At 40.7% G+C, this 12932-nt stretch overlaps 1 protein-coding gene across 2 annotated transcripts in view; it reads right to left on the reverse strand.

Annotated features, from left to right (window-relative positions):
* hs3st1l1 (heparan sulfate (glucosamine) 3-O-sulfotransferase 1-like1) overlaps positions 1–12547 on the reverse strand; it is a 31741-nt gene extending 19194 nt beyond the window's left edge. For both annotated transcript variants that reach the window (XM_086180311.1, XM_086180312.1), the window contains exon 1: positions 12172–12547. The gene's annotated coding sequence lies outside the window, so the exon portion shown is untranslated. The remainder of the gene's footprint in view (positions 1–12171) is intronic.
* Between the last annotated feature and the right edge of the window lie 385 nt (positions 12548–12932).

A 12932-nucleotide genomic window follows, 5' to 3' on the forward strand; every position in this document is an offset into this window, starting at 1 on the left:
TTTTAAAATAAAGGTTAAACGGATAACATGAAATTATAAACCGATTTACCAAAATGTTGCATACATACTTAGCGCACTTAGCCTTTTCCCTACTCAGAGCAGTTTCACAATGTAACTCAACTTGGAGATACTCCCCCTGGGTTTTCAAATTTGGCATTGATGAAGCATCTTTTAATACTCAGTAACGCCTCAGAAATAACAACGTTTGAAACGGTTGTGTCAAATACAAATGTGAAATTACCACAATGTCTTGATAGCAGCATGTTTTTAAGATTTGGTGCAAATAGGAGCCTTTTCCACAGTGGACAAACCAAATCTCTTGTTCAAGTTCATCACTGCATTTCACAACTTCAACCCAAACAATGTTTTCCTGAACTTGACCTTTCGTGCCTAAACCTGACCAGACCTCTACTGTTTCATCACAACATAAATCTGTATTTTTCCAACAGTAAACTTCATTTCAAGAGACTGCTGTCAGTAAACAGCAAATTTAATAAATGTGCCTCACAACGTCGTGTGGGGTTGGGAGGTTCTGGTTGTTTTCATCACATTTATTTCTGTGAGTTCAGGTTATTTTAAACAAACAAATATGCAGCAACCGCAAAATGCTTGATACAACATCACGACATCTTTAATGTTTGTAAAGCTCTTTTGTCATTTTGTATCATGAAGCAGCACGTCTGACGAGTGTAAACAGGTTGATGGACGTAACTAGTTCCAGTTTTAATAAGCCAAGTTGGCAGCCATGTTTCACCAGACCGGACCGGTTAATGATTAGAATTCTGCGTTCCCAATCGTCTGCATATTAGCTGAGAAGAAAAAAAAAGGCAGAAAATTAATTACTCATTTTCCCAGGCTAGGGGAGAGAGGGATCTTGTCCTTGATTGCATAATTTTAAAACTGCATAATTATCTCAACTACATCGCAACAATGAGGCAAGAGTCGATACACATGATTATTCATTTCTCCAGTAGACTGCTCCGAGAAGAAACAGGTTCAGAAAACACCTCACACTCGCGGGGAAAATACTGTGTGTGTGTCGACTTAATTTTACTTAAAAGGGCGGCAATTCTGGACCGACACAAGTGGCAGTTAAATTCAGCCAGTAGTTAAACAATGCTACATCAGAGAAGACGATGCACACACACACACACACACACACACACACACACACACACACACACACACACACACACACATAATCAACCCCCGCTGTAAAGCTGAGATTAACCATCTTTCACTTCATTTAGATCGAGGATTGTTTGGGGGTTTGCCTGATTTTATCTGTCTCGAGCACACACCATGCTTCTATTGGTATTTAACATAGATTAGCTTGAAATTGATGATTAACCTTTGTAATCCTGCGCACATATTGAAAATGGCTTGCTTGTCTTTACTACACAAAAGAGAAGCCGCATTAATGCTCAGGGAAAATTGAGGCTCGGGAAGCAAATGAGGCAGAGTTATCTGTCTGGTGCTCGGATGGATAATGAAGACGAATCTTCAGACTAGAGAGCCATCTCATAATGAATCCGAACAGATGAATTGTTTTGCATTCTATGCATACATCTTTTAATAAAACTTCACTGGTACTCTGACAAGCAATTGCTGCCCATATCTTGCAAGGAATTAGAATTTACTTGTGGGAATGAGCGCTTGCCATTGTTTAGATGGCTGTATTAGGGAGTAATCAGACATTAAATGAGTCATTTCTCCATATTTAACTCCAACTGGGGAGGTAATTGTTTCATTTACTGGCCAATGAGTTTTCCCCTGTGAAGTGTTCTTTGTATTAAAGCCACAGACCAATGCAGCTGCATCTGTTGCTGTGGAAATCATTAATGCACACATAAAGATGCACCAACCGTAGAGGAAATAAAATAGAGTGACTTCACCACTGTGAAGGACTAAAACAACCTGAACTGGTTCAAAGAAATTCTAATATCAGCAGATCCATTTAACACACATGCAGCACATATCTGCCATATATCTCCCCTTCTCCAAGAAAAGTACGTGTGCATGACAGTTTTGCAGTCACTCTAGCTTTCTCATCTAGTTTATCTTTGTCAAAAAATATTTGGGTTACAAAGAGCAATTTATCGCTGCTTGAATTTCAAAATGATCACGCTGTTATACTCCACCGGTTGGCTCTAAATACAAACAGGTTGTTTGTCCACTCAAGAGACCAAAACTCTAAAATTGACTTTTAAAAAAAACCATGCAGTAGATTAAACATAATAAAATAAAGTTTACTATACACAGGAATCGAGACAGGGACAAAATTGAACCTTTTTCCAACAATTAACAATTCAATTTTTAAAAAATGAAATAAAACAGACTAACCAAATACGATTTTTTTCCCAAATTCATGTTATGCAAATTTCAAAGTTCAACTTTAAAAACAATTGATAAAAAAAAAAAAAAAATCTGTCTGTTGCTGCCATCTTTAAGTCAACTTTCTCTCAAAGCTTTAAACCGGAAAACCTGACCTCCCCACCTCCCCTGTACTCCTACAAATAGCAATGAAATTACGAGGGTGTTTTTCTTTGAAACCTCAGAAGCTGGCATCAAATGCCATACCTAATCCCTACTTTGCTCCAGACCTCTGGAGTAGATCACAGCCTACACCTTGTAATCCTGTTGCAGTTTATTAAGCGGATATGATGTAAAGAGGAAACCGTGTGATGAAAACTCACTCTGAAGGTACGGGCCAAATTCTGTCAGATTTTTACTGAACCAAAAGAGCCCAAAATATCTACGTTAAGAGGGGAGTTACTATCAAATACTTCAAACCGACGAGAGGATCCGGAATTGAATGGAAAATATACAAAGACGGCCTCCACAAATCCATCAATTCACACATTACAGCTCTTATCTTATCTTATCAGCTCTTATAAAACTTAGTTTGGATGTTTAGTGCACGGCTAAAAATCTCATGAAAGTTGAATCTGATTTTCTAACATGGGCATGTACTGGATGTTGCCCTGGAGGCCAAACACAGTCACGCATGCTGAATATTCAGCTACCAATAAAATCCCATCAAATCAGTAAATTAATTTAAAATGAAACATGAATATTGGAGATATAGACTAAATTCACTGTAAACGTTAAATATTATCAGTAAAAAAACCAAAAAAAACAACAACTTTCTAAATGGGAATTATTTCAGTCTGTGTATTTTGTCATTTGCAAAAAATCTCATTTATAAGATAATGCGACTTTTTGGGGGGGGGGGGCTTGTAGTGGATAAAAATGAGAGCTAAAGCAAAAAAAAACAAAAAACAAAATAATTAGCATCATCCTCTTATGGCCAAATAATTGTTGCTGTAATTATCAACTGATCAAACAGTAACCATGTTGAGCGTCTGCCACACACACACACAAGCTTTGTGGCAACAGAAAATGATGTAATTATGAGATTAGAATAAGTGCACGAACATGTTTGGAACTGAAAAGGAATAAAACATTTAATAAATGAATTAAAAAAAAAAAAGCTGAAAATGCTGCTTCACCCATCTGTTCTTAAACTACGGAGTTATTTGTGATGTGAGCTCCAGAGACATTGTGTTCAAGTGAGGTGACGGTGACCTTTGACCACTGTAAACTTTTGAGTTCATCCTTGGTGACAGGTTGATGGCCTCCTCCTCTGGGATTGAACGGTGTCTTCCGCTCAAATCCGTCTATTCCAAAGCAAAAACCATGAGTCCAGTACTTTATATTTTCGTGTGTTTGTTTTACAATCAAAATCAAACTTTTTTTCCTCCAAGCTATAACTCTTATCCAAGGTTTCCTGTGCAATGAAAAGGTCATCTCTAGTCCAGGAAATAGGACAGGCCACAGATTTAAGCTACAAGCAGAAAGCTGCTGTTAAGCTAGCGAGATTTAAAATAACAAAAATAACATTTCTTAGGGTCCACAAACTGTAAATGTGAGATGAGTTTGTTTTCCAACACTTTTATCTTGCCAATCAGACACGTCACTGTCCCCCGGATCAATATCTTGATTTTCAAACAAATGACTCAATGAGAGATCAGTCTAATGGAGTCGGAGTCTCTAAAGGAGACAATGGCTGCTTCCTGTGTTCCCTCCAGAGAGCGGGCGGAGCTCCGGCGCTTGCAGCCGCTGAAGGGAAGCTGCTGGACGGAATGGGCCGCTGCGTCTGCTGCCCCCGAGGAACGCAGCTCGCTACAAAAACAAATCAATAGCTGCTGTTAACTGGATAAACTGACCTCATATTGAATTTCTAAATGGTTACATTCTCGCTTCAAACAAAGTTCAAACTTACCAAACTGACAAATTTACAGCATATCGTGACAATCAAAGTTCCTTAGCTTGGTTCAATATCCCCAGCTCATAATGCACATTAATTCAAAAGAGGGTGAACAGGCACTTTGGAACTACTTAGTAGGTGTCTGGTTGTCAGGAAGTACTTAACTCTCTAAAACCATTAGCCCTCATGGAGGGAACGAATATGACAAATCACACTGAAAACTATCTCACTTCACATTTAGCATATTTAACATCAGATATATTACATTATATACAACACTGGGTGCATACACATATTTCACTGAGTCAAACAAAATGGACTGTAATGATAATAACAATAATAATAATAATAATCATATTCGGGCCCTAATTAACTTAGTTTACAAGTAATACAGCTGGCAGCTGCATACCTATGGTATTTTAGATCAGAAGCTGACTCCAAAGTGAGCATCTGCTGCCTGTGATTCTTACACAGTCCTTATTGGCTGCTGGTTAACCTGCATAGAGGTGCATTACTGCCACCATGTGGACTGGAGTAACTGCTGACTCCAGTGCAGCACCTAGGAATACAATTTAGTTTTGAGTTTATATTAAACACTGGCCCAAAAAAAATCCAATCAAACAATAGAATAAGTGTTCTGAACAAAAAAAAAGAAAAAGAAATGAACACTTAAAGGGAATATAGGGGGGCGGCACGGTGGTGCAGTGGTTAACACTGTCACCTCACAGCAAGAAGGTTCCGGGGTTTGAGCCCCGGCTGGAGCACAGGATCTTTCTGTGTGGAGTCTGCATGTTCTCCCTGTTCCTGTGTGGACTGTGGGAGGAAGCTGGAGTACCAGAGAGAACCCAAAGACATCAAGAGGGGACGAGACTGATTGATACTCTAAATTGACAGTAGGTGTGGCTGTGAGTGTGAATGGTTGTCTGTCTCTATGTGTTGGCCCTGCGATGGACTGGCAACCTCTCCAGGGAGAACCCTGCCTCTCGCCCAAAGGCTGCAGGGATAGGCTCCAGCCCCCCCGGGACCCTGAACAGGATAAGCGGAAGAAAATGGATGTATGGATGGAATATAGATTACACTGTGTATTCCTCCAGCACAGACTTTTAGCATCTTATACACAATAGTGGGGTTTTTGAAGCCACATTTACTGTTTATGCCCCTTCATGATGAAATCCAGTCAGGTATGTTTAGATCCTAAATACATTTGATGAACTGTATTTCTATTAAATAGCAAATATCAAATGACTTTTTCCATGGTTGCTCCATGAAAGTATTCATGAAAGTTCTACTCACATATAGATGAACTTGAAAATGTGTACATCTGTATGCATATGTGCTTATGACGATACAAATGAGTATATTTGTCTTATATGAAGTAGAGCAAGTAAAAAAAAGTATAGTTTACCTCTTTTAATTGTCATATATTCTTGTTAATTCCCATGGAATATTCTCTGAATTTCACAAACCCAAAATACCTGCAACTTGAAACTAAGCACAAAGTTCAGTAACAACAACAAAAAAAACCTCTTTGACGCAGCAGTTTTACAAAGGTAGTACAGTGTTTGGTCTGATATATTCCTTTGTGATTTTGAGTGTACAGCCACATAAGTCTGGATATCTGCTGACTCATCGTATGAAAAGTACAATTGCTTTATCACATAAAACAAGGGGATGAGAAGTCATTGGAAATATCTGCATTTTAAATTTTCTTCAGTAAGATGACACCTGGGTGCGGGAAAGGAGGACCAGCAAGCTCCACCCACTATGTTACATGAGCCCACAACATGGATGGAATGCTACCAATCATACACTCCAGTGCTTCATACTTGTACACCTTGCTTTACGCCACATAAGATTCAGCAGGAGCTCTTTGCATCAGCTCTCTTGATTTTGTCTTACAGGCAAGAGAGGATCTAAGTTCAATTCCAGGTTTCAGAGGAGCAGCAATCTCTTTTGAGGTGGGGGACAAAGACAGGCGCTCCTCCGGGTGCCTGTCCCTCCAAAACCTCCAACAAGACGTCGCGCGTCTCATTCGGCACCACGGACAGATCCCTACACAGCCTCAGGAGACAGATGCTAAAGACGTCTTCATGAGTGAGACATCATTAACACCGGTCAGATATCCTTCTCTGGAGACTACTCCGTCCCATCCTTTATCCGAGTGTGTTAAATGCTGCTAACACTACAGTATAGCTACATTTAAAGTCCCTGACTGACATTTGGGTATCAGTATACTTCTCCAACAGCAGCTTAGACCTGCTGAAATCTTAACAAGGACAAAATGAAGGAGCAACATTTTTCTTTTTCTTTTTGGAGTAACAGACATCAAAGCATCAGAGTATACACACAATAACTCTAAATCAATGCCTCAGAAGATCAAATTTCATATTTAGACAAACCCAGATCTTCACCTTTAGAACAAATGTCAAACACTGGTGCTGATAGTGGTGAGCCAGCGCCGACCAGCGCTTGACATTTTGTTCTCATGAGTATTCATACGCTCCTTTAAAATGACTATCAGTGGTGTGTAAAGAAAAGGAAAGACAAAAGATAGGAATGGCCTCAGTCTCCACGGGCTGAATTAATATCACCCTATACATGAGCTTCTTTGTCCAAATGATTGACAAACACTTGATCTTTATTTAATGACGATCCCAAAGCTAATCTGTTCAATATGCAAATCATTCATAAAGCCACATTTAAATGACGTCCTGTTATTAGCTCCCACGATCTCTAACTCCAAGATTTAATTAAAAGCGCAGTGATACTCTGATGCTCTCGGGCCACCAGGCAGATGAAGAAAACATTTCACAGAAACAGAAAATCTGCGGAAACATCAATCCTCTGTCTGCTCGGCCTCACAAAACCGCACACACCAACACAACGTAAATGGGTACATATGGCAGAGCAGAAGCATCCGAATCCAAACAAATCTCCCTCAGCGAGATGGGGGTCATGATCCTCCCGACGAGACGGATACCATTAATCTGACAAATATGAGAAAGAGGCTGTATGACACACCGAAATGCGCCATGTCATCTGTAGCAGGCAGAGAACAAAGGTAATGAATAAATAACTTAACCCGTCATCAAGTGGAATGATGAATCTACTCCACAACACACACAGATGATGATGATGTCAGGCTTTCTTGAACCTCCTGATGAAAAAGTGGCTGCTGTCACTGTCTCCTCTTCCCTATTATTTCAGAATATCGATAAATTAAAGCAGGAAAAAGTCTCTGAATCTGAGCACATTTAATATGGCTTTCCCAAAGGCTGAGTTCAGACTCGGAGGCTTTTGATGATGAAGATGCAGCTCCCCTGTGCCTGGCAGTGACAGCTTCGATGCTGCTTTTTAATGCTTAGCTGCTGGAGCACATGGTGGGTATCAGCCCATATGTGGTGTACAGCATATGGACCAAGGTGGCTCTTTGCACCAACGATCGCTGCCTGCTGCACACTCATGAATTATGGAATTCAGCACAAATATGCAAATCTAGGCATTAGCCTAGTTATGCCCCTGTACTGTAAGTTACAGTGACTTATCTATTATGTATGAACCGAGAATTGGAGTGAAGAGGTCCTGGCAGTCAGCTTCATGGTCCTCTCTCAGTTGCTCAGTTTCACATCATGGCATAGCTTGAATAGCAAGGGAGGGAGCTCCAAAACGTTAGCTTTCTTCCGCTCTGAAGACTTGGGACAATTAGAGTCTGCTTCCACGCTCAATTGCCAAGCTACTTAAAATAACAATGGCTTCCACAGGATTTAGAAGCCTGGAAGATAAGTAGGGAATAAGCATGAAGTTGTTACTAATCCTCTAATTTCCCCCCACAAGGCTGATATGAAATGCTCATCTGATCAGTAATCAGTTCACGGGGGAGGCAGACGGGGGATCGAGCCTGCTCTACAGGCGCAGGGAGAAAAAAAATCAGCCTCTGTATGACATTAACATCACAATGCAGGATGTGTGCGTGTACTTGGGTGACCTATTCATCGTGGTGTAAATATCCAAAATCAAGAAGCCAGTAGAACTGAGATCTCACTAGGTCAAACGGCTCCGTTTTGGAATCATTTATTCAGCTCAGGCCGAAAGCATAATGAAGTGAATCCTGCAGCTTTGAGACGAACAGAGCTATAATAAGCTCTGATCAAAGTCAATCATCGAGCACATGACAGCTGACAACTCTTATTGAACAAGCGGCATGGGAAATATTGATACCTGGTCCCTGTCAACCAGGTCACTGGGAACAGGAAGCCCCACTCTCTGTAGAAGTCAGCGGTCTGACCTGCTTCTAACAAGACAATATTTATCAAAGTCAAACTAACAAACAAGAACAACTAACAACGGCGCACTTGGCTTTTCTGATACAACAGAGTTTTGTGACATATTTGTGGAGGCAGTGTAACACTGACTCCCACTCGTCTCTCTTTGTTCATATGATTTAATCATCCCCCTTCTGCTGTGTTTGACCACCGTTAAACAAAAGGAGTTACGTTAGCTTGTTAGCTAAATGACCAGACTGCTAAAACTCACAGGAACAAATATTCCTGTAACCTCACCGCTCTCTATCACCCCTTTCACACTTATATTTGGCTCGGTGAGGAACGGCTAAAATCACCTCCAATCCAGGTTAAATGACTCAGCAGTTGTTTCAGGTATTTATCAGTTTCAGCTCCACTCAGCAGTGATTGAAATGTGACACCAGTGTGAACGCACTAATTTTCAACCCTGTACCAGTCATGACGTGTGTTGTTGCCTGCACAAAAACACAAACAGCCTTGCCACCTGCTCACCACTCTGTTGTGCAATCTGAACATTGCAGCTAAAACTTGTTTTTCTAGTCACAGTAAATCAGCTGAGAATGAACAAAGATCAAAAGTAAGTAGGTCTGTTGCTGGTAAACTAATGTGGCTACACCTTAATTATATGATACAAGCTAACATTGCACATAGCGACAGATATGCGAACAAAGAATGGTAACAATACTGCTGCACGTCACGGTTATCCAGCTGACAGTGAGTGCAGCCCAGGAATAAGTTCAAAAACACGTTTATCCATCAAAGCACCTCTTTTGAGTTGAAACATGCAAATGAATCAAAAGTACAACCTAAAAGGTCAAAAAGTTTAAGTTTTTTCAAATTAGAAATTCTTATAAGTCAAATTTGATAAATCTAATCAGACTTATTTGATAAGTAAGTCCGATAAGCCAAATTCCAAAACTATTCATCAAGTACCCTTTAAAACCATTCCAACTACTGCTGTGAAGCCCCACCCAAATTGCTAAACTCTCACAAGGTGTCATGTTTTGTAGCGCCACCAGTGGCTAGGCTAACATGAATGTTAGCTACGGAAGCCCTGGAGCAGATGGTTTTGACATTCAGGACTCTGACTCTGAAACTGACAGTTTCTGCAGCTCCCGTAGGTGTAGGATGGGGTTGCTTCGACCATTTATCCATATTTGAGCAAGTTAATCAACACATAGTTGCTAAAGGGACAAGGTTTTTCCCCACACGGGGAGAACTGGACATACTGGACCAAATTCAAATAGTAAAGTCATATTCAAGTTGACATGTTCGACAGGCTGACCAAGAAGTAATGCACTTAAAAGATTTGTTAAAATTACTTGTTTGTTCATTTTTTTGCTTAACACTGACGGACCAGTTTTACAAGTCTTTATGCCGACTGCCACAATCCTGCTATTCCTGTTCATTTGTGACATTTAAAACTGACACATCTGAGAAAAAGAAGTGTTAAAACAAATCCCTCTATAGGCGCTAATTTTAGTTTTTAAAAAAACATTCCAGCATTTAGATGAAAACACATCATAATTATCCCAGAATAAGGGAGGGTGTTTTTGAATTTTGGTGTGGGTGTTACCACAGCTTGATAATTAGGAAGTATTTTTACTACCAACCAATAGATAAACTAGAACACATGGCAGCAAACACACCCCAAATAACAGACACCACTTATGAAGGGGGAGCTATCATGACAGAAAAAAAAAACAAAACTTTTATTTCTTGGTAACTACAGTTTGGATCAAAGTAAAAGTCAAAACAAACACCCACTGATATCTTTGCAAAAAGGAAAAAGAAAGAATTTTAATTTCACTTCAACTTTAATGCTGAAATTAAGGCCTTGAGATTGCATCGTGCACATATTACAGCAAAAAAGGCTGCTTCTTTCATGATAACTCTTAACTCCTGCGGGAAGAACAACCCCCCCCCCCCCCTTTTTGAATTAATTTGCATTTTTAACAAATCTCCCTGTATGCCTCAGCTAATAGTGTTCATACTTTAATTCAACAAACACAACCTCATCAAATATTAATTCCACTCTTGTTATTTTCTATTGCTCTTGATTAGGAACACAGAGGAGAAGAAAATACACTATTGTTCCGTTGTTCACCCACCCACCCTTTCTTTGCTCAAGTGGAGCCAACTGGAGAAACTCCACCAAACAAAACATAATAACAGGAAATTGTACACAAGAAACAATTTCGTCCCTCGACTCCTCCTCGTTCCATCCATCCCACATGAAACGCTCCTCATATTATGGAGTAGCATCCACTGACCCAGCGTACCCATCCACTCATACATCACCCGGACACCTTGAGTTTTCTTTTGGGGATTTGGAAATCATAACACCTCCCTGAACCGCCATCGTCTTTACAGTCAAGACTCGTAAACACTTACTGTCAGGAAAAATCCCACACCGCTTTCTGTCTATCATCACTTTTACTTACACGTCTGCCCCAAACAAATGTTCAGACAATGTAAACCAAGTATCTGTCCCAGTTTGGTGAACAGGCACCTCATTCATGTGGATCACTCGGGTGTGAAAATAACGAGAGGGACCCGCTCTTTGATACTGACCTTTTGCCCTTTGCTGTTCCCTGTGAAAAGAACGGCCCTCCCTCTTTGTTTTAAATAATTATTTTAGATCTTTTTTTTTTTATTACTTTTGACACACCTGCTGTTTGATTTATAGTATATTCACTTACATTTCATTTACATGCTCTGTAAATAAAAACAAAACCTTGCAATTCGCTTACATTTTTAAAGATAAAGCCTGCCGGAGTGCTGCTTCTCTCAGCATAGTTGCTACCTCCGACTAAAAGACGGGAGAAGAATGAAACTACTTGCAATTTAATCACACTTTTAACACAGGAGAGGCTGACGGAGAAAAGAGAAAACACAGTTTCATTTGAAGGTATTCTCGTCTTAACGTCTGATGCCTGTGAGATATCCTGCAGCCATAAGTGCAAAGTTAACACCCACATGCTTGTAATTAAAGGTGAATTACACAGCCTGTGGCCATTTGAATCCAGTGACATTATATGGCTGGATTACAGTATTTAGGTGTGATGGCAGACACAGGAGACATGATGATGAATAGTGCTGCATCAAGGTTAGAGAGCATGAGGAGAGCATCAGTTTCCATTAGTTGGACTTCTACAGTGACTTAAGGCACCCATACAACAGCCCTCTAGAAGAAGTGCTGCTTTTATTTCAAACTGATTTCAATTCATTTCAAACCCATTTCTAGCAAAACTTCTCATCCGATTTGAGGAAGAGTTCTCCTCATTTATTGAGAGAGGCATTCTAATTAGTTTGATCAATACTCTATCAGAGGACTTAAATGCAAAGAAAAGGCATTTCGCAGTAATGAAGGATCCCAATATCGAAGGTGATACACTGGATTTAGCTTCATTATAGTCTTATAGAAGCATTCATGTGCATAGATTGAAACGCTTAAAGATATAAACCTCCTGGTCAGACGCATGGATGAGAGACCCCTGCGTCGTCCACCAGTGGTAATGTATCACACACGCGCGCGCGCGCGCACGCACACACACACACACATTCATACAAAGTGAAGGAAATCTTAACACTGGTTACCTCGCATTGGGAGCTCGGTGAGGGTATCAGCGCGCCTCTTGGGTTTGAGTTGATCTCAGGAGCAGCTGGTGGTGGTGGTGAAGAAGAAGAAGATGATGATGATGATGGTGGTGATGATGATGATGATGAACCACGGAGGAGCGCACTGTAGCGCACCGCCGCTCCACGTGAAAAAAAGAGAGGCGTCCGTGTCTCTTCTCGGCCGCTCTCATCACGGATTCATTTGAAAGAAGACACCGCGGAGGAGGAGGAGGAGGAGAAAGAGGAGGAGGGGGACGGAGACCTCGTGTATTCAAAGTGAAGAACTCGACTCCGTGTCCCGCTCACGCAGACGAGCCTGAACACCTCCAGCACACAGGCACACAAGCTGCATGTGGGCACGGAGTTGTGCCCGAGCTTTGTGTAGCAGACTGGAGGGAGCGGGGAGGAGCCGTCTGCCGTCAGATGATCCGGGCAAGGTGCTCTCCTCAATATTCTGCAATCCCTAGCTTCTGCGGTGCTGCAGCTGAGATTTAAACACTAATCCACATTTTCATTCAAATCACACCTGTAATTCCACTTTCCCACGTGCGCTACTATGCAGACTATGGAACTAATCAGAAACTTTCTCCTTTATAACTTTCATGTCAGCATGTAACACTGCGTTAATTTATAGAATTATCTTGCCGGATAAAGCAGACGGATGTCTACATCCTCTAACTTCTCCTGTGCTTGAGCACAAAGAAAAACTTAAAACCATGAAATAAATTAGCAATGTTGAA

This window comes from Aulostomus chinensis, chromosome 16 (assembly GCF_037954235.1).
Source record: "Aulostomus chinensis isolate RoL2024-O1b breed Wild chromosome 16, RoL_Achi_v1.0, whole genome shotgun sequence".
NCBI lineage: Eukaryota > Metazoa > Chordata > Actinopteri > Syngnathiformes > Aulostomidae > Aulostomus > Aulostomus chinensis.